The sequence below is a fragment of the Typopeltis vanoorti genome, chromosome 13, assembly GCF_054136105.1.
Source record: "Typopeltis vanoorti isolate ZY-2024b chromosome 13, IOZ_Tvanoo_1.0, whole genome shotgun sequence".
In the NCBI taxonomy this organism is placed as follows: domain Eukaryota; kingdom Metazoa; phylum Arthropoda; class Arachnida; order Uropygi; family Thelyphonidae; genus Typopeltis; species Typopeltis vanoorti.
Window position 1 is genome coordinate 83,039,357 of NC_143561.1, and position 15,531 is coordinate 83,054,887.

The 15,531-nt window shown below is 33.5% G+C and overlaps 1 protein-coding gene across 6 annotated transcripts in view; it reads left to right on the plus strand.

The window, feature by feature from the left end:
• Window positions 1-15,531, plus strand: part of LOC150100319 (poly(rC)-binding protein 3-like) — an 874,229-nt gene that overhangs the window by 77,273 nt on the left and 781,425 nt on the right. For 2 of the 6 annotated variants that reach the window (XM_090403219.1, XM_090403225.1), the window contains exon 1: window positions 11,236-11,379. The exons of 1 other annotated variant lie outside the window; for it this stretch is intronic. The gene's annotated coding sequence lies outside the window, so the exon portion shown is untranslated. Of the gene's footprint in view, window positions 1-8,352; window positions 8,374-11,235; window positions 11,380-15,531 lie in introns of those variants that run through there. 3 more of the 6 variants (XM_090403223.1, XR_016549294.1, XM_090403222.1) reach the window with 3 other exon arrangements.

The following is a 15,531-nucleotide window of genomic DNA, read 5'->3' on the forward strand; positions in this document are numbered from 1 at the left end:
GATTCAATATTTCAACAGTCAACGCTAACTACGGTAGCATGGTTTGCGTTGGCCATATTGCAGAATGTCAAAACAAAAATCTTCCCCCCACATTTTGACTGAAATAATTTTAAGTATAAATGTATTAGTTTTTCTTTTCCTCTTTATAGACGTTTCCCACATTATATACAGAAACCTCGTGTGTGGGGAGAGTCAAATTTAGAAAACGGCTTGCCGATACCAGGATTAATAAAGAATATCAGACAAACAAACTACAGTCTAAGTCCTCTCTCCCTTGCAGTAAATAAATTACTTTACTAAAAAAAAAAAAAAAAAAAAAAAAAAAAAAACAGAAATACACGTATAAAATACCTTTACTCAGAAAGTTGCGCTAGCAATTTTTTTTTCAAAACAAAACATAGAAGAAACATGTAAAACCCTAACGAAATGTGATTTTTTTATTTATGTTTTCCTCTCTACAATCTTTAAATTTTCCAAAACAAACAAACAAAACACGTATTTGTGTTCGCTTAGCAAGCAATGCAACAAATCACTAAGCCGGTAGGAGCCAGTCGCTACAGGTTGTTAAAACAGACCCACACTTGAGCTTGCTGGTCGAGTGGATAGCTCCTTCCACTCTAGGTATGGATTCGAATCCCACTGCAACCTTGGATGTTTGTGAGTGTTTAGGTGGTAGATGAATTTCGCCGTCTAGTATGAGATTTAGTACGAGATAAGATTCTGTTATTCGAGATGCCTAATAAGATAGCTGGAAAAAATTGTATGTTTGTTCCCTAGAGTAGGGACATAAGGATTATCTCATCCATAACCAACCCAACCCTACTCACCCAAGGTACTGACGTGCAATAAGTTTAAAACCTTTTGTGGGTATGATGAGGCGAATATATTTTTGTCTTTTAACTGCGTGTTTTTCTCCCGGTATTTCTGTTTTTCAAAAGATTTCCTTCGGTTCAAATTACGGCCGAAAAATAACTATGGTTATGAGGCAAGTGTGTTGTTTGCATCTGCTTTTCTCTTTTCCGGTTTTCGAGATCTAAAATTCGAGGAAAAACCCAATCCATCTTCGTATGAAACAGGTCGATGCAATTCATTTAATTGTAAAACTTCTTATGGAGGTTTCCACTTTCTAAGCGGAATTCGAACCGTGGTCTTTCCAAATATAGGACAAATGTGGAATCTCACTAGTGCGCTCGTTAGTCCGAGGTTCTGCGACGAGAGACTTTACCGTTATCGCAAGAATGACTGATACTGGGGGAAAAGAGGATCTACATCATTCGGTATCGATTTTCATCATTGATATTAGCTGGAGAATAGAAAAATGCTTTGGATACTAACTCTCTTTCTTCCCCTTTCTCTCCTTCGTCACTTCCGAAAACAATTTGTTACTGCATTAATTTTCACCACTTTTCTAATATATCAGTTCATCTTGTTCCCATTGCAAATGGAGATATCCCCGACTGTTAGACAAAACAGCCATTAATCTTTCGGACACCTGTGAAAGGAAGCATCCTGTATCGGTATGTAGCTCTTTTATTCTATCGTTCATGTAGGCTTAACGTTAGACTCATTAATGATTTCCTTTGACGCATGAAGCGCTTTTAATTGCCTTTAAAGTTGAATAACTTCTACTCGAAGCTTAAATCAGTCATGCCGATGAAATAGAGACATCCCACATTCTGATATATGCTATAGAACTCTCGACAATAATAATAATTTTTTTTTATCTGAAATTGGAACCAATCTAGAAGCGGTTATATCTGTAGAATTGCCATAAAAATACACACATACAAAGTAGCGTTCAGATAACTTGTTTTTACTCTTACAATTGGTAAAATTAACATAAAATCAATCAGTTTTGTTGATTGTTTTGTTTAAGTAACATTTTCAGATGAGACATTCAAATTCTATCAAGTACAAAAGGTACTAGCTTGCTTTCATACAAGTCTGAGACAAATTCACATGCTTACACATTGCAATTTCAAGTAATTGACGGTGATAACCAGTTTGAGAATATCAACTTCACAGCAAACGGTAGTACAGAAGACTGTACATCGGAAATTGCTTATTGCTCTCTGTTTTGCATAAATTCTGCTAATGGTCGTTTGTGTTGCTGAAGTGATAATAGTAGTAGTGGTAATAATAATAATAAAAATTGGATTCTCATATTGCGTATTCGAGGAGTGCAAATCACAAGCTAACAGCTTCATATGCTAGCGAGTGTTAGTATTCTTATATGAAGAACTATATATACATATCACTGAAGGACTTAGATGCATGTATGATACATAGCAAGTGTATTTTTGGTGCACATCATATTTTCATATAGCAGAAGATGTTTTGAATTTTCCCCGCTACACCAATCCTAATGTAGATTTTCGAAGCCAGTGTCGAATGTTTTCAACCAGGTAAAGATAATGTGCTACATACCTCTGTTGGTTGCAAATCGCTTGCGAGCCAGTGGTCCCAAGAGTTGGTGCAGGGCGGGAGGTTAGGGTGTGCGTTGAAGTCTAGAAATCCTCTTTCTCCCCTCCCCTAGTTCTATTATAATCACTCTCTCTCTCTCTCTCTCTCTCTCTCTCTCTCTCTCTCTCTCTCTCTCTCTCTCTCTCTCTCTCTCTCTCTCTCTCTCTCTCGTGTCAATCAGTTCGTCACAGGGCTTTATCGTGCAGTATGAAGACACCTTCATGCAGCAATCCAGGACCGTTGCGATGACTAGCTAGTTGCAGCTGATCCAAATTACAGTAGTTCTTACCATTCACACTGTTGTCCTGGTTAAGAAACTAAAGAAATACACCCTTCTGGTTCCAAAACATGTTGTCATGGTGACGTTGCTTTGAATATTCATTTTTTAGCAAGAGTTGTTTGACATGGAAAAATCCCCAGTTTTTCAAGACTGTTTCAATGAAATTAGTAGTATAGTGATGGTAAACTCAGGAATTTCTGTGATTTGATTTAATCGATTGTTTTCTAGATAAATTATTCCTCTATGACATTTAGTAATACTAACAGATCGCAGATGATAATATATATATATGGGATTTGAACAACCTGAAGTTGTTTCATATAGCACGATAACACTCTTTACAGTACCTGTATTTATTGACTAGAAACAGACAGGTTTATTGTTCCACATTAAAATCAACTGAATGCTCCATTTTCCCTTAGTTTCCTTGGCGAAAACAGGTGTAAGATCGAAACGATACTTTGTAAGTACCGTACGTGAACTATTTAGTTCACTTAATATCCGTCTTTATAGAGTCACAGTAGATGATTAACCAAAGAATGGGAGTTAATCGAGGTGCTCACTCCATTGTGTTGGAAGAAATTGCACCAGAGAAACGATGAACTGGAGACAAACGATTGTAATAAATAAATAGAACATTTGAGAAGTCGGTGGCTACAGTTAAAGCAATGCATGCAATTAGTACAGCAACTAGAGAGAAAAATAAATGGAATACACTTAACACAATAATACTGCTTAGCCACCCACCTCCCCTCAAGATAGTGTCGTTGTCCGTAAGCGTTAGTTGTGATTTGGCATAATCTTTTAAACAAGTTTTAATTTATTTAATGTTTGTTTTATTTTTATCCGTCTCTATAGTTATAGAACTGAAATTGAAAAAAAAATCACACAGTTAGGTTTGCATAGTAACGTTTAGTTGTAGTAAACACTTTGTCATAAGTAACAGTGTTCATAATATAATATACTATTCATGAGCTTTTTTTTATTATTTGTCATAATATTTTTTTTTTGAATTCTTAAGCTTTCTTATAATTGTTTTATATACTGTAATTGTTTTCTTTCTGTATATTCCTTATTTATTTATTTTTCGTATCTGGATACATTGATTAAATATAATCGGCTTTGCAGTAGCAGTAAGTCAGCGCCCTCTACCACCAAAGTAGCCCCATGACGAGAGAGAAAATGCTAATTATGCTTGCAAAGAAACATATATAAGAATACAATTGAAAGACAAAATTATGTTTTCTTTTTCACTGTGTGCGCGAAATAACAACAACAAAAAATATTTTTGTTGTTTTTTGTTTAAATATTTTTATTTAGAAATCAGTTCTTCAGAAACATTCAGTTAACATTTCATACGTAATTTTTCTTTTTACTATTTCCTCATATACAGTGAAAAACAAAATCTTTATATTTTTATATATGTTGCCCGCCACCTTTGTTGTGTCTAACTGAAGTGCCTCGTTTTCGTCTTCCTACTTAACAGTACCTCTGATAAATCAATTGTTTCAAAATGTTGCCAAGATAAGTAGTATTTCGTGAATTTTCTTTTCATATATGTTGAAATCGTTGGAAGTTTATTTTAGTTGCCTTTAAAAAAAAAGTACGTGGTTTATATGACGATGTGGCATGGATTATTTTTGTTTAATGGTTAGTTGTATACTGGAAGATTGCATCACCAAGATTGAATGATTTCAAAAGAAGGTTTAGTCATGTCATAAAGCACATGTGCAGTATTAGTATAAGAGGAAAGAGTTGTAATAAATGATTATCTAAGGAACGGAAACTGATAAAGACATTCAACGACATTGAGAGCTATTAAATATCAAATTTGGTCTAGAGTTTATTTATGCGAAGAATTGTCGATAATTGTTATGGTTTCCCCTTATTGATTAAATTAAGACACATTAATTTTCTCCTTTTCTACATTTATTCTTTTAGACTGTTTTCTGAGAAAGAACCAGTAATTTGACCACCACGGTCCCGTTTTAAACGAGTATATTGTCCAGCGTATTATGTCTTTTGAATCCTCAGTAGCGCATAGTTACTTAGGAGTGGTCATGTCAGGCATGGAATACGCCAGACGTGTATCTACATCACATTTTTTTTTTCTTTAAAAATTATAGCATATATCTAGTCCACTTATTTTAAGACAGGATAAGTAACTTTCGCATGTAAAGATTTCTTCTCTCTCTCTCTCTCTCTCTCTCTTTTTTTTTTAACCAGCTGATATACAAAAGCACTAAAAGTGTAAATATATTATTTTCATCCTTTTTAACCCACCTCATTGAGCATGCGTAGCTCAACCGAAAGGACGATACGACCTTTCGATTCTAAGAATTCTTAGGAGAAAAACTTGCAATTAGCAAAACTACCATTATTAAAATAATAGAAAATTTATTCACGATATCAGTAAATATATGCCCTGATGACTGTACGCAAACGGAAGCTTTTTTGCTATTGGAGAATGGAAACATGGCATCCGGCTTAGTTAACAGACCACAAACGAAATTGTTTCATTTATACAGATATATTTAAACTTGTTTAAAGAAGTGCTAAGAATTCTTCCGTTGAATCCGGTCGAATGACTTAAACATCGAGACCTACTGTAAGTTTCTGGGAACCTGATTATAGATCATAATTAAATGTAGTTGATATAAGTAAGGGTGATATGCTGTGGAGTGACACTGGGTGTCCATGTTAGTGACTGGTTAATGGATGGTGGGTTCCAGGCAATGGAGAATCTGACTGATATTAACCCCTATCCATTATTTTATAAAGAAATCAAGTGAAGCAATAGATCGATAGTTTGATGGCAGATTTTTATCTCTTTTTATGAAATAGCTAAATGTTAATCAGACATATTAGTGGTAAAAAATAGGCAAAATTATCTGGCTGATGACACACACACACACACACACACACACACACACACACACACACACACACACACACACACACACACACACACACACACACACACACACACACGTGCGCGTACGTATGTCACCAGACGATCAACACAATCAGAACATGCGTGGAAATATTTCCAGAATGAATTTATAAACAGATAGGTTTAACTGACAGCAATGCCTATTTATTACGGAATTTGAATTCTTCGTAGAACTTTTTTTTTTTTTTAAATTTTATTTTCCTGGAGATTTTTGTTCAAAATAAAACCGGCGTCTTTGTTTGATCATATACAGCTTCTTCGTTTAATTTACTTTTTTTTCGAAAGAAAAAATAATGAATTTTTCTTTTCTTTTTCTTTTTTTCCCAGTAGAATTCCTAACACAGTGGTTGTAATAATTGAATAATTTAGCTGCGAGCATGGCTAGAAATCAGAAGTAATATTTCGATATGTGTTGTAAAATGAATTGATTTTTATAGTTTTCCCACTTTTTCAATAAGTTGCAGCTGATTCTTTATTATTATATTCATCTCTTTGACTAACGCCCTTTTTAGGCCATTTTTCACGAAGTATCTTATAGCCTCACTCACTATGATATTTTACTGACGTATACAAGAAATATCCTCCATGACAGTCCAATAGTTGTTATGCATTGCAGCTGCTCATAAGGAGTATAAAATAACTGAGAGATCTCCATAAAAATAATACATTCCCTGATGGTAGCAGATAATTCCTAAACTGTTTCTCTTTTCAGTTATTTTAATTTATTTAGTTACTTATTTTTGTCGTCTGAAGTGTATGGAAAACGGACTGACGCAGGCCTCGTAGCCAAGTTGATGATATCTCCACTCTCCAACTCACAGACCGTGTGGGTTTGAATCCGATCGCAAGCGTGGGTGTTTGTGAATGTATTTAAGTGGTAGATGAATTTCATTTCTTGATTGTGAGACTACCACCATGCTTATTGAATGTCTGAAGTGGTGGTTTAATATTTTTGGTCTCTAGAACGAGTCCCGATTATCCTTATCTAATCCACTCCCAGAATTAATGCGCTGATTTAACAGCTTTCTTGGATGAGACTCATTTAAAATATATATATATATAAAAAAAAAAAAAACTGAAATCGTTGTTGAAAATTGCTGTAATTATTCCATTTACAAAAGATATAGACTAGTTCTTTGTTACAACTGTTTTTACCTAAAACATGTGACTGGCAAACTTTAAAAATTATTCGTAGCTTAAGTTTTTAAAAATAAGGAGTCGTCAACTCCGACGGATCATATATACACTTTTCTCTGACAATTTTGTTATTACTATGAAGAGGAAATCGATCTATTTTTTTCCCTTAGCTTATATAGATGTAATCTTTGCAATTTTCCACTTTGGCACATTTGTGCTCCATGAATAACTCTTTCTGCCCTTTAGACTTGCTTTATTTTGTATTTAAAGTAACAATCCTTCTCCTTTATTTTATTCGATATCTTGCTCACTTCAAAAGTACCTCCGATATAACAAAATTCCCTTTCATTATTATCCTCATTATCCAATTTGCTACTAAAATTATAAAATTACTGTTACAAGCACGGATACACGTTGAAAAACCAACTAGAAAAATATCACTGGAATTTATAACATTAAGTTCTCACGCACTCCAAAGCATGTTTTATGAATCTCGGTATTGCAAAAGGTAAGTTGCGCTTCACAAAAGTGATATTGAATATCTCCAGGAAAGAGTATTAAAGAAAGTTTGAAATTCACTCACATTTTAATATTTTTAAAGTTGAATGATGCGAATGGAAAACTATTATATTGTTACACTGTAAATTTCGTCTAAAATTCTTTTTTTTTTCAGTATCTTTAGCAATACTCACATCGTTTATCATGGCGTTCATCTTAACTCAAACGACGGAGTACATACATACTCATCCATTATTAGAATAACAACACCCACGCTGTTGGCAAATATAATTACGCAGTGATCGCTTTTAGACGATAAGCGCTATGACCGACTATTTGGCGCGAATAATCAAATTCCGTTTTATTTTTTATGTATACTCCATACATTTAGTTTGGAGATTAAGCTCGAAATTATGATTTGGAACTCTTAGCTTTAGACATATAGTCAGCAGGATCCCATTCTTTCTTTCTTTCTTACTTACTTTTCGATATTGATAGGAACGATCTTCCTTCTACTTAAGGAATCCGAGCGAATAATATTGTAAGTTTTCAGTTAAATAACAAATAAGAAACCGATTTAATATTTTCTGTATTACAATATGAATTAAAATTTTTCCAGAATGTTATTAGCGAAAAACTTAAGTAAATTATATGAACTAATTTATTAGTCGTACCTCCGAAAAGTAAAGTGTTATATAATAAATAAATAAATAAATAATAACAATAATAATAATAAAAACATTCAGCACCTAGAATGCTATTCAGGATAAACAACATTCTTATAAGATGCTCACTAGTTGGAAAGCATGAAACATTTTTGACATGGTGCAGTTATTATTGCAATCTCTCTCTCTCTCTCAATTGGAATGCTTCTGAGCCAGTTTTCAAAGCACCGTGTGCTTCCGTAAATGAATGCAACTTTAAATACAAGGGATGTCAAGGAACACAGAGCCGATATCTTCCCTTTCCTACGTTTAACCCCAGCAGTAGTTTTTTTTAAAAAAATCCCTGTAATAAATACCACTAACCTGTATTGTGTTAGGTAAGTTTTTTGATTTGACTTCATTCTAAACGAATCTGTTCATTTCTCTGCCCGCTGATCATTCAATATTATGGGAAACATAATGCAGTAATGGTATTAATTTGTCCTCGTAATTTCGGGAGACCATCCTTTTCGGTCCCTGATTTAGGAGTATTTTAATACTTTACTTTTAATCTCCCCCCCCCCCCTCTTGAGCGCGTCACTGAATAACATAGTGCATATGCTTCAAACTTCTTTAACCTATCATTCAGTATATAAGAGTTGTTCAATTTAAAAGTTTTTTTTTATTATTATTTTATTTTCTGTTTAATCGTGTATATTAATGCCATAACACAGGCCTGCGATGGAAAAGCTGTCTGAGAAGTAATAATTGATTCTTATAGATTTTTAGGTGCTGCGTTCAGAAAAAATAGTAAAAAAATTCCATCACCCACCAGTTTTAACCAATTTCTAATTTTATCCTTTTTATTAGTAGTATTTGCATTTAAATTCAGCGCATTGGTATTTATTTTCATTCTCCTTTATTTACAGCTAATTAGTTGTATAAGTACTTTTTTAAAGTGCCCTTTTATGGTAAATAAAGAAATTTCCACGAAACTTCTTATTCTTAAGATAGGAGAGGGAGGGAGGAATGCAGATTTTTATCTGTGTGGCTACTTTGAATCTGATTCGCCGAGTCTTATTTGAATCCGATTCAACTAATCTTGTGCGATTCTTTAGTTGAACTTTAGTCGTTGACTACTAAGGTTATCATATTTCTGAAAGTGTTGGCATGTTTTCTAAGTTAGTGTGAAGATTGAATGTGCTACTGGTTACCAGTAGCACATTCATTACGCGCATTTGAAAGAACGATACGAAAATTTAGCCTTCATTCTCAGCAAACTTAAGTACAGTGATCATGGATGGACAGTTTGCGATGATCTTAAAGTCATATATGTGATTTTGGGACAACAAAGAGGATACACCAAATACCCGTGCTTTATTTGTGCAAGTGAGACAGCCGAGATCGAGAGCAACATTGGATGGCCAGAAAGAGTCACATTAGAACCTCGAAGTAAAAATGTGTTACACGAAACTGGTTGCTCGGGGAAAAAAAATCCTTTTACCCCCGCTTCACATAAAGCTGGATTGATGAAGCAATTTGTCAAGGCTTTGTCGAAAGAAGGATAGTTACATCTGTGCAAAATTTCCGGGATTATCTACAGCAAAATTGAAAGAAGGTATTTTTATCGGTCCGACATCAGGAAACTTATGAAAGATAGACTGTTTGAAGATAAAATGGCAACTATTGAAAAAGAAGCGTAGAAAGCTTTGAAAAAGTGATGACCAAATTTTTAGGAAATCACAAGGACCCCAATTGTAAAATGATTGTGGAAGACATGCTACAAAAATTCAAGGATTTGGGATGCTCCATGAGCTTAAAAGTGCACTTTCTCAACTCTCATTTAGACTACTTTCCTGAGAATCCGGGAACTGTCAGCAAAGAGCAAGGAGGGCGATTCCATCAAGACATCAAGGAGATGGAAAGAAGGTATCAGTCTGATGACGGACTATTGCTGGATGTTGCAGAGAGACGACCCGGGAAAAGAATTTCATAGAAAAAGTTAAAAAAGAAGCATTGAAGGAAAAAGGCACCACAACGAAATATAAAGTGTGTACTAAAGATTAATCTTTAATTACTTTAATTAAAATGTTTTTTCCCCCGATACTTTCATTCCAAAAATGTTTACGGAAAATTTTAAATACTGTTATTTTACTTAATATAATACGGTTTAAAGCTATTTTACTGTAATATTGAGATCCATTTTGTGAAAAACCCTTACGTGATAGAGAAAAATGGAAGAGAGATTTGAAATCAGCGGTCAAAAATAAATCAGAAACAGTTAATTGTTTCCAGACTATTTTTTATGACTCGAATTTTGCAGGCCTAGCCTACCGGTCAATTCCGCAATGCGGAGAGTGCGGGGAAAAAAAAAAAAGTGCACCCAAAAATTCGTTCAACCAAGGGTGTTAAAGATAAACCAAAAATTATTCCCTGCTGATTTTTGTATCTTTGTTGCTATCCCCCCCCCCCCCCCCACTATTTATTAACGGCGTTGAAGCGATTAGTTCTTTGTCACTCTACACCAGTATGATTTTGTTGTTGTTGTTGCTCCCACCCACAAAAGGTTATTTGGAAACGGGTACATTTTGTACCGTGGGCGGACTAGGAATTTTTTTTCCCTATTTTCATCAATTTTATATATTTTTTGTATTTTCATTTATTTTTTACATTATTATTTATTCTCATGTAGATATCAGTTTTTTAATAGTTTATGTAAGTTCATGAGTATATTCTTCATTCCATAAAATGACGAAATCAAGAACAAAATATCTTATTACCCGTTCTCTGTTTTCACGATGTTCAGTTTGAATTGCGGGTATAATTTTCCATGTTTCATTATTTACATCACTATGCTCAAAGCATGATTTACCAGTAGAAGCATCAAATCTAAACTAAAAATTCCAAGGAAAACTGAAATAGTTCGAATCCTTTGGTCCCAAAACAACGGAACGTGCGCATACATAAGACATATTCATTTAGTAGCTTCAGCATCGCAGTTTCATCACGTGCCCTCATGAGGTGTGCGCACATAGCGCTTTTCGGCTCATTCTCCTCTTCGCAGCGTAATGATACAGGAGTCTAAAAAGTTGTATGCATTTCGCTTTCGAAATTCGCTCTATTGAACGCATTAAGTTTATCAACATATTGAGTAAGTGAAGTTTCAGCTAAATACAGTAATTTAGCGAAGCTCACTTTGAACGAAATCCGAGTATTTCTCGTGAACTTAATGATTTCTGGTGGCGCGGCTTGGCGTGTAGGAATACAGCCTTGTTAGAGTGTCTAAGCTCCGGTATCGTCTCCTGCCCTTCCTTGTTTGAAACCCTGCTCTTCTCCTGTTAGATCCCCAAGACTTACCCTGGTCCTGCTAAAATCCCAACTAGCCCTTCTTGATCATAATCAAGGTACGTTTTAATAACCTTCACCTGTTTTTTTTCCTTGCATATCTTCCCTGTACTTCTATGTTTTATTTAAACCTTCCGCTCTCTCTGCCTGTGTTTGCCTGTATCTGTCGTACCTTTAACACATATCCTTACCCAATGAATGGCCGAGTCTTCCATCTCACTCTCCCTCTCATCCTGCACCGGTGTTATGGGCAATGGATATGACAGTATATGCTACAGCAAGTTCTACATTTTATTTTATTTATTTTATTTTTTTAAAGTTTGGTTTGTGACTTGATTAACAAGTTATGTTAACCAGAACTGTGTCATTCAGACAGAGCGTCTCTGTCTGCCGGCTGTATCATTTAAATTTAAGAAATACCTGAGTGATGTACTATACGGTGGTCGGTTTATCTTATTGCATCTTGCCGACGCTGAAAAGGATACCGCTTCATAAGAAAACGAAGTTCGCCTTACGATAATTATGGACACTCGAGCATTACACCTCTCATAACATATTTACCTACCTCTTACGTTATTTAAGTTAGTGTTGGGCAATCCTATTTAAATCTTCATTACTTGACTTTATCGATTTTGTACCTGGCTGTTAAAATTTGATTTAAAAAAAATTGAAAATTTTTTCGCATTAATACGTGATTGTTTTTAAAATTTAATGTATACAGATATTGAAATTTCAGTCTTAATACTCATCTTTATGAATGGGAAATTGAACGTTCGTAGTATTCGTAAAGTTCTTATATATATATATATATATATATATATATATATATATATATATATATATATATATATATATATATATATAGAGAGAGAGAGAGAGAGAGAGAGAGAGAGAGAGAGAGAGAATCTTATTAAGGAAGTAGCGTATATATACATTTCCTTAATATATAAAACTTGTTTTAACAAAAATATTTACTTCATTTTTATTTCACTTTTCGTAATTTTATTTTTATGCTTGTTGTGAATCTCATGTTGTTCTTAACGTCAAATTGCGTTCATTAATTTTGCGTTTTAAATAATGTTTTGATTTTTTACAGCAATAACTCGACATGTTTGAGTTATATCCCGATTAAGCTAAACTCAATCGCAGAGCAATAGGGAATTAACACAATATTTGATTCTCTTAGTAATGTTAGGCAGAAAAGTACTGTAAATCATAATTTACAGCATCTTTCTGTCATTACCAATAGTTTAATGATAAGCGCTAAACCTTCAGATTTTCCTTCTAATATCAGATTGGGTGGGTAGGTAGGAACAGATTCTTTAAGTTAAGTGCAATTTTCATCCCTGGTTGATTTTGAACAACCCCTGACGTCATCAGTGTTGGTGATAAAACATCAAGTTCAAGGTAATTATTTGCAATTCATAGGTTCGTAATTCCGTAAGCTCAGGTTTCTTTTAATCTGTTCATTCTCAAAGGATGGTTTTTTTTTATGTAAACACACTTTAAGAGATTAGTTAAATCTTAGTACAGAATGATTTAGCTAGTAATATCTTGCAGTTTAATTAATATTTGTTAAATTTTGTTAACTCTTTGTTAGAGTTGTGGTGATAAGGCCCTAACTGTTTTTTTTATCACATTCAATTACTAGTGCTGAGCATGTTATGGAAAACCTTTTTTGTGACGGCCTCTGTATATTATTATTATTTGACACCTCCAGGGAGTCCAAGGACTAAAATATCCTTTTTTGTGGTGTTTATCCAAAATTCCCCATTGGATGCTTTGAATAAATCCTCTAATTAAAATATAATGTACAAAGTAATTTTTGGTATGCCAGATTTATTTTAGTACACTGTTGTTTATTTTAATTTATTCTCTTTTGCTTCAATATTTACATATTTTTTCTTTTACTATTAAATATGCCAGGCTGCTAAGATTTAATTTCTGCTACAAAGTATTTTTATTCTATTAAAGTGCAGTTTGTCTACCAGCTTATGTGCAAGTAATTTCCTGTTCTGTGTGAGATTCTTATACAGTCTGATTTCTTTTACTGATATACTTCATTTTGTGGAAAAATATTTATAATAATGAATTTGTATCTTCATTTATTTTTGTGTGAATTCATATTTGGCCAAATGATTAATGTGCATAACCTCTGTTTTTTACCTTTTTTATCGATTTCAAACTTAGTTGAGAAAATTATAAACAGTTTAGAAGCAGAGCTGACTGACAGTATTGATATTGCTGAAAACTGTTAAATGTTAGTTCTTTTGCTGAGGTACATTAATTTAAAAATTGCCTGTGCAAAAAGTTTGGCTTAGATTCATTGAATTTTATTATTATTAATTTAGGGGAAGGAATTTAGTTTTGTTTTGGAATTCAGAGAACACATTTCATACGGATTGTGGAGTATCTGATAAACTCAACTCTTTATTCCAACTGACAGTTATGGTATATGATCAACATTTCTAACAGTTGGAATGCAGTGTTGGATAATAGATAAATTATCTTCATTTAAGGGGATAGAGGCTGTCAGAGACTATCCTTTGATACCTTTTTTATATGTAATATAATATGTACCATCTGGGTCTCTGCATTTATAACTACTGATTGATTTGGGTGGGAAGGGAGCAGGTTAATATTTAAACATTTTGTGAAATACAGTATTTGTGGATAAAAAAATGTGGATTCTAACCATTAAGTAAAATCGATTATAAGAATAACAGAATTTTATTTAAAAAAAAATTCCAGGGGTATATCTATTTAGAAAAACTTTTATTGGGATTATATTGATCAAGTGTATATAATAAACAACTAAGTTATACCAATAGGTATAACTTAGTTGTTTATTATATACACTTGATCAATATAATCCCAATAAAAGTTTTTCCAGAGCTTTTTGGTCAAGAAAATTAAACGTTTTTTAACATGTATATCCATTTATCTATAATAGTTTTGAGCACTATAGTAGCATGAGTTTGAATATTCCATTTAGCAATATACATAGTGCAAAGGACATTGTAAACACCTTGGAAAGAGGATCAAACTCCTTTGCTAAAGTTCATGTGATACAAATGAGTAAATTGATCTAATGGTTGGTACCAGTAAACTTGCAGTATACATAAATTTGTAATGCAGTAAGATTTTTTTTTTACTGAGATGTTTTACAAAAAAAAGTTGCTTATTCATTTCCTTTTTTCTTTTGTTTACATAGCAATAATTTCTGTATAAAAATATCATTTTAAGATGCTAGATTTGGATGTCACATAATGCTTCTATAAAATATTTAAGTTAAATAATAAAATGATGTTGTTATGCTTGAGCATATGGTTTTTGTCATTGGTCATAATGGTCATTGGGAGGAACACGGGGACTAAACTCCTCTTGCATTCCAAACCATAATTATCAGTAATCAAGAACTGTAACCATTTAACAAAAGGAAGAATATTAGGAAATCAGCCAACATCCACAAGATTGGCTTGGGCAGGGGGAATTGTGTGTGTGTGTATTCCTGGCTTTCTTGTAGAAAAAAACAAGAGCATTAATGTTTGCACAACATTTGTTCCTACAGTATAGTGCATATACAAAATATTCATGTAGATACATAATTTATTGAATATTATAAATTTTGTATATAGTGCTATGTTAATTATATCATTAGAATATTTATAGATTAACTGTTTGGAGTCAGTGTGGAAGTTACATCAATTTTGTTATGCTTGTATTATTTGTGTATTCTAGTCACCATATACTTCATAAGAAAATCAAATCTTTTTTTCCTTTGCTTTCCATATCCTTGCTGTCATTGAAAGATGCACTTTTCTTTTTCTAATTTTTCTTTTGATGGAGGAAACTGTCTAATCCATATTGAGAGTTTATTTTTCACTTGGTTAGACTATAATAAGTTTAGTTTAATCCTTTATCCAAGTGTGAGCAAACAAAGTTTGCGCCTGAAATTATCTTCAGGACTGGGGTAAGGTAGTGCAACACTAGGCAACTCGTTGCAAAGGTGGAGAAAGCTCTCATCACTCCTATCTCAGTATCTCCCATAATGCAAAGCACATCTCCTTGCGGATATGTGTAATGCTATGCATTAAGGCAAGGGCCACTACCCTTACTGGTTTCGACCTTTATTGAGGTCTCGTCAGTGGGAGCCAGGCCCAGTAGTGGAGATACAAAGGCAGAAGCAATGAGGTCATCCTAACCTATAG